The sequence below is a fragment of the Bos indicus genome, chromosome X (genome assembly GCF_029378745.1).
Source record: "Bos indicus isolate NIAB-ARS_2022 breed Sahiwal x Tharparkar chromosome X, NIAB-ARS_B.indTharparkar_mat_pri_1.0, whole genome shotgun sequence".
In the NCBI taxonomy this organism is placed as follows: Eukaryota; Metazoa; Chordata; class Mammalia; order Artiodactyla; family Bovidae; genus Bos; species Bos indicus.
In genome coordinates, this window is record NC_091789.1 from 64,314,647 (window position 1) to 64,327,310 (window position 12,664).

At 42.9% G+C, this 12,664-nt stretch overlaps 1 long non-coding RNA gene across 1 annotated transcript in view; it reads left to right on the top strand.

Moving 5' to 3' along the window:
* The first annotated feature begins 238 nt into the window (after positions 1-238).
* Positions 239-12,664, top strand: part of LOC139181695 (uncharacterized) — an 83,636-nt gene continuing 71,210 nt past the window's right edge. The window contains exons 1-2 of the long non-coding RNA XR_011565465.1: positions 239-450; positions 5,994-6,089. This is a non-coding gene — a long non-coding RNA (uncharacterized lncRNA). The remainder of the gene's footprint in view (positions 451-5,993; positions 6,090-12,664) is intronic.

Below are 12,664 nucleotides of genomic sequence, written 5' to 3' on the forward strand. Positions count from 1 at the left end.
CCTCACTCTTGGCTGGTGGCATTTACCTTGTGTGGGAGGGATAATGCCTTTTCCTTTCATCCTTGAATCCATTAGTTTTCTTTGAAGCATGGTGCAGAGTTTTCTGTTTCCAAATTATATGGCAAAAACAGAAATACTGCCAGTTTTCAGTACAGCCTTGTGTAGGCGGTTTGGGGCAACCTGTCCCTCAGGCAGTGTGTATACAGAGTGCTCATTTCAGAAGTTGATAGTAAATCCTGTAAAGAGGGAGGCAGAAAGTACCAGGTCTTCTTCCTTTTCTACTTTAAAGGGAGATAGACTTGAAGTGGGGTGGATCTAGAAACCCTGGAGAAAGCCAGCCCAAGAGCAGTAGTAGACCCTGCCTGGGGAGTCGGTAGTAGACCCTGCCTGGGGAGTCGGTAGTAGACCCTGCCTGGGATAGCTTTTCTTTGATTTGCTGTCAGACCTTGGGTAAGTCACTTCCCCTCTTTGTGTCTCTGTATTTTTTTTTCTGCCTCTTCTGCCATCTTCCCTGGCGGCTCAGATGGTAAAGAATCTGCCTGCAATGCAGGAGGCCTGGGTTTGATACCTGGGGTGTGAAGATCCTCTGGAGAAGGGAATGGCTACCCACTCCAGTATTCTTACCTGGAGAATTCCATGGATGGAGGAGCCTGGCGGGCTACAGTCCATGGGGTTGCAAAGAGTCAGACACAACTGAGCAGCTAACACTTTGACTAACACTTTCTGCCTCACAGGATACCTGAAAGGAATAAATGTGGAGAAAATAGACACACATATGCTTTGGACAGTCAAAATTCAATATAAGTGCAACTCTTATTGTTTTGTTTTACACCTTTTCTTGCCTTTGTTGGTTGGAACCCTTGGGGTATGGTCTTGAACTTGAATTGGTATAGAACATCTAGCATAGATCCAAGGTCTCTGGAACTACAGAGGGGAGAGGGTGGAGGGATCAGTAAGGGTGGGAACAGAGCCCCCATGAATCATAGCCCCACCACTTCCTTGACCTCTCTATCTATGTCTCTGAGCTCAGTTCCTCATCTATAAAGTGGAGACTCTCTGAGCCTCAGTTTCCTCATCTATAAAGTGGAGTTGCTCTGAGGATTTAAGTGAGTCAATGAATGGAAAGTGCTTATGCTGGCAGCACTGGCATGAAGTAGGTGTTTGATAGTAATGACTGTGATTGCTGTTATTTGCTTCTACCTCTTGAGGAGAACTGTGATGTCTTAATGCCAGTGTATGGCTGGTCCTTGGTAAAAGAAAATATAGATTCTTAGGTCTCACGCTGAAGAAATTCTGATTCTGTAGGTTTGGAAGGGAGCACAAGTATATGTATTTAACAAGGACTCCAAGGGACTCTGATGTGGCACCAGATTTGGGAACCATTAGTCTGAAGCAGTGTTTTTCAAGCTGCCAATTATTACCCACGGCTAAGAAAATCAATTTAGTGAGTAGTGATCAGGATTAAAAAAAAGGAGGGGGGGATGAACCGGGAAATAATAATGCACAATACACACAATAAGGGTAAGGATTGCTTCATGATATGTTTATTGTCTATCTACATATATATATATATATATATATATTTAGTAATGTGTGCTATATGAATGACAAACATATTTCTTACTGTAGATCATGACCCAAAATGTTGGAGTGTACTAATGGGTGCTATGTTCCATTTAGAAACACTGGTATCCAGAGAAATCACCTGTCAGGTCCCAGCCCAGACAATAAATGGCCAACAAGAGAATGGAGTAGGATCCATTTCTCCTCTTCACGTCTCTGCCATGCTGTGCTTGGGTTGACAGAGTTGGTTGTTTTCTGATTAGAATGAGTTCTGATACCTTGTAATGGCCCTGGCCTGAGATGTAAGGGCAAGGCAGGATATTGCTACAGGTATCAGGCTAATTACTTTGACCCCCATTAGACAGAAAATGCATCTGGGTGAATGACAGTGTTTAGTTGCTCTTGATTAGGGAATGCTTTGTAAATACAATTTGCTTGTCTCCTTCTCTCAGACTTTGATACTTATTTTACCACTTGAAACTCTTTTGTTGCCTTTGTGAAATCAAAAAATAAGCTTAAAATTGTGTTTCAATTCACATCAGCCAAGGTCAGTGTCTTCTTACTCCCTACTTGGTATGTAAAGGGCATTAGCACTCCTAAACCTTTCCCTACACGCGCCATCTAAAGGGAGCCGAAACACCTGGACTCCAGCCCATTGTGGTCCTGGGAATAGCTTCCTTTGGCAGTGAGGCTTTCTCAGAGCAGCTTCTGTTAACTGCAGGCCTTGCTGGATTCCCCTGCCCTACTACTTCAGAACTCCCTATCTGTTTTATATTTTCTCTGTGCTACTTATCAAAACCTATCATGTTATATTGTAAAGAATAAACAATTGACAAAAATAATCACGTATATCCAGATATTATTTTCTAGAAAGACTGGAAATCAAATTTTATGTAAAGTCTTCCACTTTTTTAATGTTGCCAGGTCTTCCTATTTTTTTCTAGAAAGCTTGGAAACTGAATATTTCTATAAAATCTTCTGATTTTTAAGTGTTGCTTACCAGATCAAAACAATTTTAAACAGTATTTGGGCCCAAGAAAATATGTTCCTGGCCCAAATTTGGTTTATGGATCACCAGTTCGTGGAACACAGGGTCTATGAGAGGCTTTGTCATGGGACATCGACTAGTGAGGAAGGAAGTACAGCCTCAGAGAGGCTGGTCACCTTCCCTGTGGTCACACAGCTAGATAGGATCAGAGCGGGATCTTGAACCCACCTTTCTTGCTTCTTAGCATTCATTCACCCCGTGCCTGCTGGACTGCCCCACTTCTGCTGAGGATTGAGCCACGCTGGCCTTTGTGGAGGACAACGTTTTGTTCAGTCCCAAGTGTCCTCCTCACAGGGGATATAACACAGTCATCACCACCCATCTGATAAGCACCAGGCACTTCTCGGCACAGAGTGTGTGAATTTACCTGCCTTCCCAATCTCAACCGTGGATATGGCCTCTTGTCACTCTTTATTGCTTTCGCTCCAGTGATAGGATCAAGACAAGGTCTTTATAGGAATGTTATTAGCATTACTCCCAGCCAGCGGTACCTTCCAGTAGAATCAGTGTGTTCTAGGATAAAGAATCTGGGGCTTCGAGTCCAGAGGGCTGGGCTGAATTCTGAGATGTGTGACCTGAGACAGCTTACTTAGCCTCCCTGGCCTTCAACTTACTTTACTGTGAAAATGAGAAAAGTAAAATCTTGTCTGTCTCCTTTGAAGCAAAAGTGAGACAATATGTATGAGACCTATTGGAAAAGACAATGTTTTACAGCTGTGAGGTGAGATTATCATTATGAAATCAGCAAAATAATTACTGAGCACCTACTAAGGGGAAGCTAAGAGACCATTTATTCAGGGCATGCCAAGAAACTCAAGACCTAGCTGCCTCTGTGAGCTCTAGTCTAACTGAAAAAAAGGGACATATGTGAGTTGAAGGAGAGCCAGCACTACCAAGCCAGAGATGACCAGGCTGAATGAAATGTACAGGGTGTATAATAAGAGAGATTGTGGTGGAAAGGGCTGATCACTGAAGGATTCCTGGAGGGAGTTGCATTTGAGCTGTGTTTGGGAAAAAAAATTAGTAGGATTGTGGTGAAAGAGGAAAGAAGGACATTCTAGAAAGGGACAACAGCACAGTTATCTATGTTGGAGACCTAATCTCCATAGAGTGGAGGGTTCAAGTAGTGACTGGCAGATAATCACTTCTTCACTTGGCTGGAATGCAGAAGAGACAATCAAGAAAAGTATGATTCTCATGAAATCAAAATAGAGTCCAGGTGGGGCAGTGGACATGGTTGATTACGTTACAGAAGGGGCTGATACTGTACAATGGTCATAATAATAGTTCCCACTTTAAGGGACTGTTCTGAGCATTGAAGGAGGTCATGTTTTGGAAACAGCACAGAACCTTATACAAATAAATGGTAAAGAATCTGCCTGCAGTGTGAGAGACCTGGGTTCAATCCCTGGGGTAAGAAGATCCCCTGGAGAAGGGAATGGCAAGCCACTCCATTATTCTTGCCTGGAGAATCCCATGGACAGAGGAGCCTGGAGAGCTATAGTCCATGGGGTCACAAAGACTCAGACATGACTGAGTGACTAACACATATTATACATGATTAGGACTAAAGAAATGTTAGTTGTCATTCTCATCGTAATCATTTTTCATCTTACATTGATGTCAGGGGGTAATAACATGGCCTTTGAATTCTGCCTGATATTAGTTGCATCACCTTGGGCAAGTCATATCACCTCCCTGTTTCTCAGTTTCCTGTCTTTAAAATGGGAGTAATACTAGTGCCAACTGAAAAGGCTATTGTGAGCTTAAATGAATTAATCCAAGTAAAGTGCTTATCCCCATGCCTGGCACAAGGAAAGCACTCAGTAGATGTTAGCTATTACAATGACGATGGCTAGGTAATGCAATATGATTGCATAAAAAAAATTGGCGAAATGGAGAAACAAACAAAATCACCTGGAATCCTACTACTAAGATACAACTGCTTGTTATTATTGTGAGATCTGGTTCTTAAATCTGAAATGTCTTTTATTGAGAAAATTAAAACTTCTGAAAATGATGTCAATTTGGGATGCACTAGTCATTTCGTTCAGAGAAGGCAATGGCACCCCACTCCAGTACTCTTGCCTGGACAATCCCATGGACGGAGGAGCCTGGTAGGCTGCAGTCCATGGGGTCGTTAGAGTTGGACACGACTGAGCGACTTCACTTTCACTTTTCACTTTCATGCATTGGAGGAGGAAATGGCAACCCACTCCAGTGTTCTTACCTGGAGAATCCCAGGGACGGGGGAGCCTGGTGGGCTGCCGTCTATGGGGTCACACAGAGTCAGACAGGACTGAAGCGACTTAGCAGCAGCAGCAGCAGCAGCACTCATTTTGTTAAATATTTACTGAGCACCTACCATCTGCTACTGATATTCCAGAGGTTGAGAGTTAGTCAAAAACAGGACATACAGGATCCCTGGTTATACTTATAGCCCATTAGATGAGGATAGGAAACAAAACTAAATAAGTCAAATGAAAATATAAGATAAGCAGTGAGTTTTGCCCACCCAGGTCTTGGATAACAATAAGCAAGAGGGGACAGCCTCAGTAGTTCCTGTCCAGCTGTCCTTACCACTCTGTAGACCACAGAGAGAGGCTCATTGATCCAGGGAGGACATGGCGATCTCATAGGAGAAAGATGTAATCTTTTAAAGCTGAAAGGGCCCTGGTTACTGTGATTCTGCCACTGGGTACCTGTTCATCCATCCTTGTCTTAAAATAACAGTCTTACCAGGCTACTCCACGTCCTGCAGGACCCTCTCAAGGTCAGAAAGCCTTTTTTGACAGGTTTACTGAAAAATCTGCCTCCTTGCTACCACTAGGTGGCAGTAGTCCTAGTTCTGTCACCTGAGCAACCCAGTTAAGTACGTATATGGGAATGCTTCCGAGATTTGAAAGCATGCGGGTATCCTATATGGGATGTTTCTCTTTTTTAGACCCTGTGTCTCTGGTCCCTTCAAGAGCCACTCTTGTTATGGGATGGTTTCCAGCTCCTTTGTCAAGTTTGTGACCATCCTCTGGAGATGTTTCCCTTTGTTAATGATCCTCTTGCAATATGGGGCATAGATTGGAACAGGAGACTCTGGGAGAGAACAGCAGAGACTGAAGTGTGACAATTATATTCTGGGGTCTAGAAACCATACTTTAATTAATACAACCTAAAATGTGCTCCATTTTTAGCAGCTACATAATTTAGTTACATTATGCTATGGGTCAACTTGAACTGCTAGATCTTTTTTGAATTGCCTGTTTTTATGTGACCTGCTGCCAAGCCATGCTTCCCTTATTCTGGCCTCACAAAATAGACTTCTAAATTTTTGAGAATATTTTTCTTTATCTTATAATTTTCACCTTATTACTTCTTTTAATTTTAGCCCTGTACTCCAGCCATTCTGAGCTCATTTTGAATCTCAGTTCTGTTCTTCAACAAATTTGATATCCCCGCCAGTTTTGGGTCATCTTCAGACGTGGTAAGTACGTTTTCTGTGTCATCTAAGTCCGGGATCCCCAGCCTCCGGGCCACAGACTGGTACCTCCTGTCAGATCAGCAGCACCATTACATTAGAAATAAAGTGCACAATAAATGTTATGTGCGTGCTTCATCCTGAAACTATTCCACCCCCCAACTCCCTAGTCCATGGAAGAATGGTCTTCTGGGAAATCAGTCCCTGGTGTCAAAAAGGTTGGGGATCACTGATCTAAGTTACTAGTAAAAGTGGAAAAGCCCTGTGGCCTTTCTCTGGTGACTTTTCTCCTGCTTGCTACCTATGTTTTGTGTAAAATTTTTGATCAATTGCCAGTCTATTTCACCTGTGTTATAACCTGGTTAATATATCGCTGTCTTAAGTCATTTGTGGGAAAGTTGTAGGATATAATTTCAGATGCACTGCTGAACCTAAGATATGTTGTAGTTACAAAAGTCAGGATGGATGGAAGGTGATCCAAGAAGGTTTCTTTTGTTTTGTAAAATGGAAACTATTGTACTTTTTCCAATGATAAAAGTAATATAAGCATGTAAAGGTCAGCAGCATTCAAAAGTATATGAATTAGAAAGTCCTTCTGTAATTCTTTGTGATGACCAACTTCTGGATAACTGTGGTTCGTGGTTTTGTGTATTCATAAACACAGATCTGTGATATAAATCGAATCATGCTACAGAGAATGTTGTGTGACCTACTTTTTTACCTTATAAGCTTTTGGAAATGTCTTTCTTTGTCAGAATATATAGTTTCACTTCATCCTTTTTAACAACACAGTGTTCTTTTCTGCAGATGCATCCTAACTTAACTCATCAACCCCATATTGATGGAGCTTTACATCACTGGCGAATTTTTGCTGTTGTGTAAGCAGTGATGCATGATGAACTTTCTTTGCTGGCTTGAGATGTGGTGTTGGTTGCTGGGTTTTGCCTCCCCTGGATTCCCTGTCCGTCTGGGATCTTGTTTTCAATGTTATGAATGTCAAAGGCTGCTTCTACCGAAGACATAAACTAAAGAAGGGTCTGTCAACTCCTTGCTCATCATGTTTTGAGTTTGCAAATCTAAACCTTATCCTTCTTTGAAGGGTAGTTAAAGATGTTTGAACTCTCTGGGGCCTTAGGAGAACCAAGAACCAAGGTACCCCAAGACCAAGTCTGGAGTGATAGACAGGTTCTCCCCATCACATACCGCCAGCTCTGCCAAGTGAGGCCAGTTGCCAGGCCCTGTATAGTTTCTTTCCTTCTCATCTTCACACTTTCTCTCTTCCATGGAGTCTTCCTCCCTGTACACATGTACCTCCCAGACTAAGTTAGAAGCCACCTGCTCTGAACTTCCAGAACATGTTAAGAGTGTGGGCTTGAGAGTCAAACCTGTGTTTGAATATCACAGCTGTACCTTCCCAGTTCTGTGATCTTATATAAGTCACCTATCCTTTCAGGGCCTGATTATCCTCATCTGTAGAATGGAAATAAAACTATATAAGATATTTCAAAACACCTAACCCGATGCCTAGCTGATATAAAGCACTTAATAAATGTTAGCTGCTATTATAGCATCATGGGTGATCATATTACCTATTCCATAGACTTATGACTATTACAGGAGAATGTATGTAAAACTTAACACAGTGCTTCACATACATTGAGTGTTAAATAAATGACAATTATTTATTGTATTTCTATCTCCCTTTGGATACTTAACCTCAATATATTTTGTGTGATTTCTCTTTGTGTTCATGTCTTGATCTCCTCCTCTAATGTATAAGCTCCCTTGTGAGCTGAGTTCTCTCTCTCCCATTCTCTCTTTCTTCTCCTCCCTAGCACCTAGCACCCTACCAACTAGAAAGCATAAAAGACCCAGTGCTGGGGATTAGTGGGGCTCTTTAAAATTTCGATGAATGAATGCTGCTATCACATCTTAAAATCTCTTTATCACTGTATTGTGTTCTTGTTAGTAACCATCTTTCCCATTAACTGATCAAGGGGGCCTTACTGATCAAGGGGGCCTTGTCCGTAGGGCTGGACATGGCATACATATTCCAACCACTGAGCCACTGGTCACAGAGCTAGCAATCTATGGAATCATAGCTTTGGGAAGGTTTCCAGAAAACAGTGGCCTTGAGTCTGTGTTTATCTGAGCAGAATGTATTTGTATGTTGCTCTCAGGTTTCTGTCTAAATGGAAAGGGACATCAGGCACCAGCTTAGTTTAGGTCACCCTGAAGTTGTTTCTCTCCTTTCACTCATGCCCTCCACATAGCAGCAAGAGCTATATTCAGTTCAGTTCAGTTCAGGTGCTCAGTCGTGTCCGATTTTTGCAACCCCATGAATCGCAGCACGCCAGGCCTCCCTGTCCATCACCAACTCCTGGAGTTCACTCAGACTCACGTCCATCGAGTCAGTGATGCCATCTAGCCATCTCATCCTCTGTCATCCCCTTCTCCTCCTGTCCCCAATCCCTCCCAGCATCAGAGTCTTTTCCAATGAGTCAACTCTTCGTATGAGATGGCCAAAGTACTGGAGTTTCAGCTTTAGCATCATTCCTTCCAAAGAAATCCCAGGGCTGATCTCCTTCAGAATGGACTGGTTGGATCTCCTTGCAGTCCAAGGGACTCTCAAGAGTCTTCTCCAACACCACAGTTCAAAAGCATCAATTCTTCGGTGCTCAGCCTTCTTCACAGTCCAAATTTCACATCCATACATGACCACTGGAAAAACCATAGCCTTGACTACACGGACCTTTGTTGGCAAAGTAATGGCTCTGCTTTTCAATATGCTATCTAGGTAGGTCATAACTTTCCTTCCAAGGAGTAAGCGTCTTTTAATTTCATGGCTGCAGTAACCATCTGCAGTGATTTTGGAGCCCCCAAAAATAAAGTCTGACACTGTTTCCACTGTTTCCCCATCTATTTCCCATGAAGCGATGGGACCAGATGCCATGGTCTTCATTTTCTGAATGTTGAGCTTTAAGCCAACTTTTTCACTCTCCTCTTTCACCTTCATCAAGAGGCTTTTTAGTTCCTCTTCACTTTCTGCCATAAGGGTGGTGTCATCTACATATCTGAGGTTATTGATATTAGACAATAGTAAACCAGATCATCTTGGAAGAAAAGCTATGATGAACCTAGACAGCATATTTAAAAGCAAAGATATCACTTTGCCGACAAAGTTCCGTATACTCAAACTATGGTTTTGCCAGTAGTCATGTATGGATGTGAGAGTTGGACCATAAAGAAGACTGAGCATCGAAGAATTGATACTTTTGAACTGTGGTGCTGGAGGATACTTTTGAGAGTCCATTGGATAGCCAGGAGATCAAACCAGTCAATTCTAAAGGAAATCAACCCTGCATATTCATTGGATAGACTGATGCTGAAGCTGAAGCTCCAATACTTTGGCCACCTGATATAAAGAACTGACTCACTTTCAGTTAGGTGTTTTGAAATATCTTATATAGTTTTATTTCCATTCTACAGATAAGGATAATCAGGCCCTGAAAAGATCGGTGACTTCTTTAAGATCACAGAACTGGGAGGGTACAGCTGTGATATTCAAACACAGGTTTGACTCTCAAGCCCACACTCTTACCAAGTTCTGGAAGTTCAGAGCAGGTGGCTTCTAACTTAGTCTGGGAGGTACATGTGTACAGGGAGGAAGACTCCATGGAAGAGGGAAAAGAGCCTGATGCTGGGAAAGATTGAGGGCAGGAGAAGCAGGGGGCGACAGAGGATGAGGTGATTGAATGGCATCATCAACTTAATAGACATGAGTTTGAGCAAACTCCAGGAGATAATGAAGGACAGGGAAGCCTGGCATGCTGCATTCTATCATGCTGGAAAGAGTTGGACATGACTGAGCGACTAAACAACAAGAAGGAGGGGGAGGAGAGGACTTGGAGACAATAAGTATAAACAGCTGCTTCAAGGTTTTAATATAAGGAGCACGGCAGCAGTGGGGCAGTAGTAGTATCTGGAGGTGGGGTTAGAGTTGAAGAGAAATAAATAATATGAATGATCTAGTCTCAGACCTCAGAATGTAAGTTCCTTGAGGGCAGGGATTTTGTCTCATGTGTCTGTGCCACCTCCCACAGTGCCTAGCACGGAGTTGGAATTCCATAACTGTTGTTGAGACATAGAGAGAGACTTGTGGTTGTTGAAGGGAGGGAATGAGGAAGGGACACATTAGGAGTTTGGAATTAGCAGATGTAAGCTCTAATATATAGGATGGGTCAACAACAAGGTCCTACTGTATAGCACAGGGAACTATATCCAATATCCTGTAATAAGCCATAATGAAAAAGAAGATGAAAAAGAACATACATATCTATATATAACTGAATCACTTTGCTGTACACCAGAAACTAACACAACATGGTAAATCAACTACATACTTCAATGACAATGAAAATTTTAAAATCTTGTTGATTAAGTGAATGATCAAATGTTTGAAAGAATTAATGGAACTAGGGACTTCTCTGGTGATCTGGTGACTAAGACTCTTTGCTCCCAAATGCAGGGATCCAGGTTTGATCCCTGGTCAGGGAACTAGATCCTGCATGCCTGAACTAAGATCCCACATGATGCAATTAAGACCCAATGCAGCCAAACAAATAGTAAACAGAAAAAACCAATGGAAGTAAATGTTAAAGCATTGAATAAGAAATAATAGCAGGATAAAGTGGCAGGTGAATTGCATAGAACCTTGGCTTGAGTCCCAGTCATTCCTGCCACACTCCTGGCACATCAAGCTTACCTAAGAGCCAGACAGCCTAGACATGGGTTGGCATGACACAACTCCCTTTGCTGAGAGGGCATGCTGTATCTCTGCAATCCTCTGCTCCACGAAGCAGACAGGCTTTGGGACTGTAAGAACTGGGTGCAGCCAGATGAGACAGCAAAGCTCAGGAGCGTGCCAGAAGAGAAACCCCTGTGCTTCATCACCATTCTCTGGGCGTGGTCAATCTGTGGCACAGGGCACATTTGAGACATGGGTCGCAGTGCTATCCCAGTCTGCCCCTCCTGGCTGGAGGGTGATTCATAACCTCCTGTTGCTCATGCCAAGGAATAGCTAAACCAGAGTCCAAGGAGAAGCCGATGGCCAAGCAGCCACCAGAAACCTTGGACCTGGCTCCTCCCAGTTGCCACATTGCATAATCCTCACAGAGTAAGGTGATGGTCAGCGCACTGGGGCTTCCCCCAGGGTTCTTGTGACTCAGCCGTTGCTGGAAAGATGGCATGGCCCAGTATCGGACTAGCACACAGGAGGCACTTTTGAATGAATGGACCCTTTGGGACTCTGGGAACTAATACGAATGGTGAGGAAAGAGTGCTTCTTTATCCATGCCTTCCCTGTCATCTCACTCAGTGCCCAGACATAGTCCTGTGCAGCGATACAGCCACAGGCAAGAGCATGTCCTGGGCTGGGAAGAAAGGATGTAGTTAGTTGGCAGTACCCCCAGACAGACCTTTTCCATCTCCCCACCTGGCACCTGAAGAGTCCACTATCGTGTCAGGTCTTAGGAGTCCAAAGAGTTTATTTCAACCCGCATTGACCTAACACTTAATCTGAATCACATCCTGTGTATTTTCTCAAAGTTGTTACTATAATAATAAAACAACAACAACAACTAATAATAATAATTGCAGCTGACACACATTGAACACCTACTATGGGCCAGCCACTGGACTAAGCACTTTATATATATTATCTGTTGTACTCCTTACGGCACACCTGTGAGGTAAATGCTATTTTTAAAAATTGAACTGTAAATTGATTTACAATGTTGTATTAGTTTCAAGTATAAGGTAAAGTTAATCAGTTATAGAGATATATAATATATAGTCACTCTTTTTTAGATTGTTTCCTCATATAGGTTATTACAGATTATTGAGTATAGTTCCCTGTGCTATACAGGAGGTCCTTATTGGTTATTTAATTTATATACAACAGTGTGTACATGTCAATCCCATCCTCCTAATACTATTATTGTCTCTGTTACACAGAAAAAGTTCAATCTATGAAGGGAAAGAGTTGAAATTCAAGTCCAGGTCTGTCTCACGACAGAATCAGTTCTGCATGGTTCTCTACTATAGCATCAAAGTGCTCTTTCAAAAGTAAATCAGATAAAATAATTCCTTGGCTTGACAGCCTCCAGTGGTTTCCCATCACATGTAGAACCAAAGCCGACTTTCTTCCTGGGCCATCAAGGCCTGGCAGAACCCAGCCTGTACCTTCCTCCCCAGCCTCTGCCTCCTTTCCCCACCCCTGTAAAAAACTGTGCTCCAGGAACTGCATCAGTAGCCAGGCTCTGTACCAGCAGCCGTGATCTGCTATGAGTATGTTTGGTAGGCTGGCTTGGGTGCCTACCCTTGCTCACAGTGTTACCTCCCTTGGAAAATACCTCCCATGGTTCAAACAACCATCCCAGAAGCCCTGTCGTTATAAGGTGGAAGCTGCCTGTGGTTGTCAGTATGACCACTGTTCCATGGAGAGTTGCTGGGCTATCTTAGAACGCTTGTTCTCTCTTTCTCACTTGTGCTGGAAGATTCTAGAAGGTTGAGAGTATCCC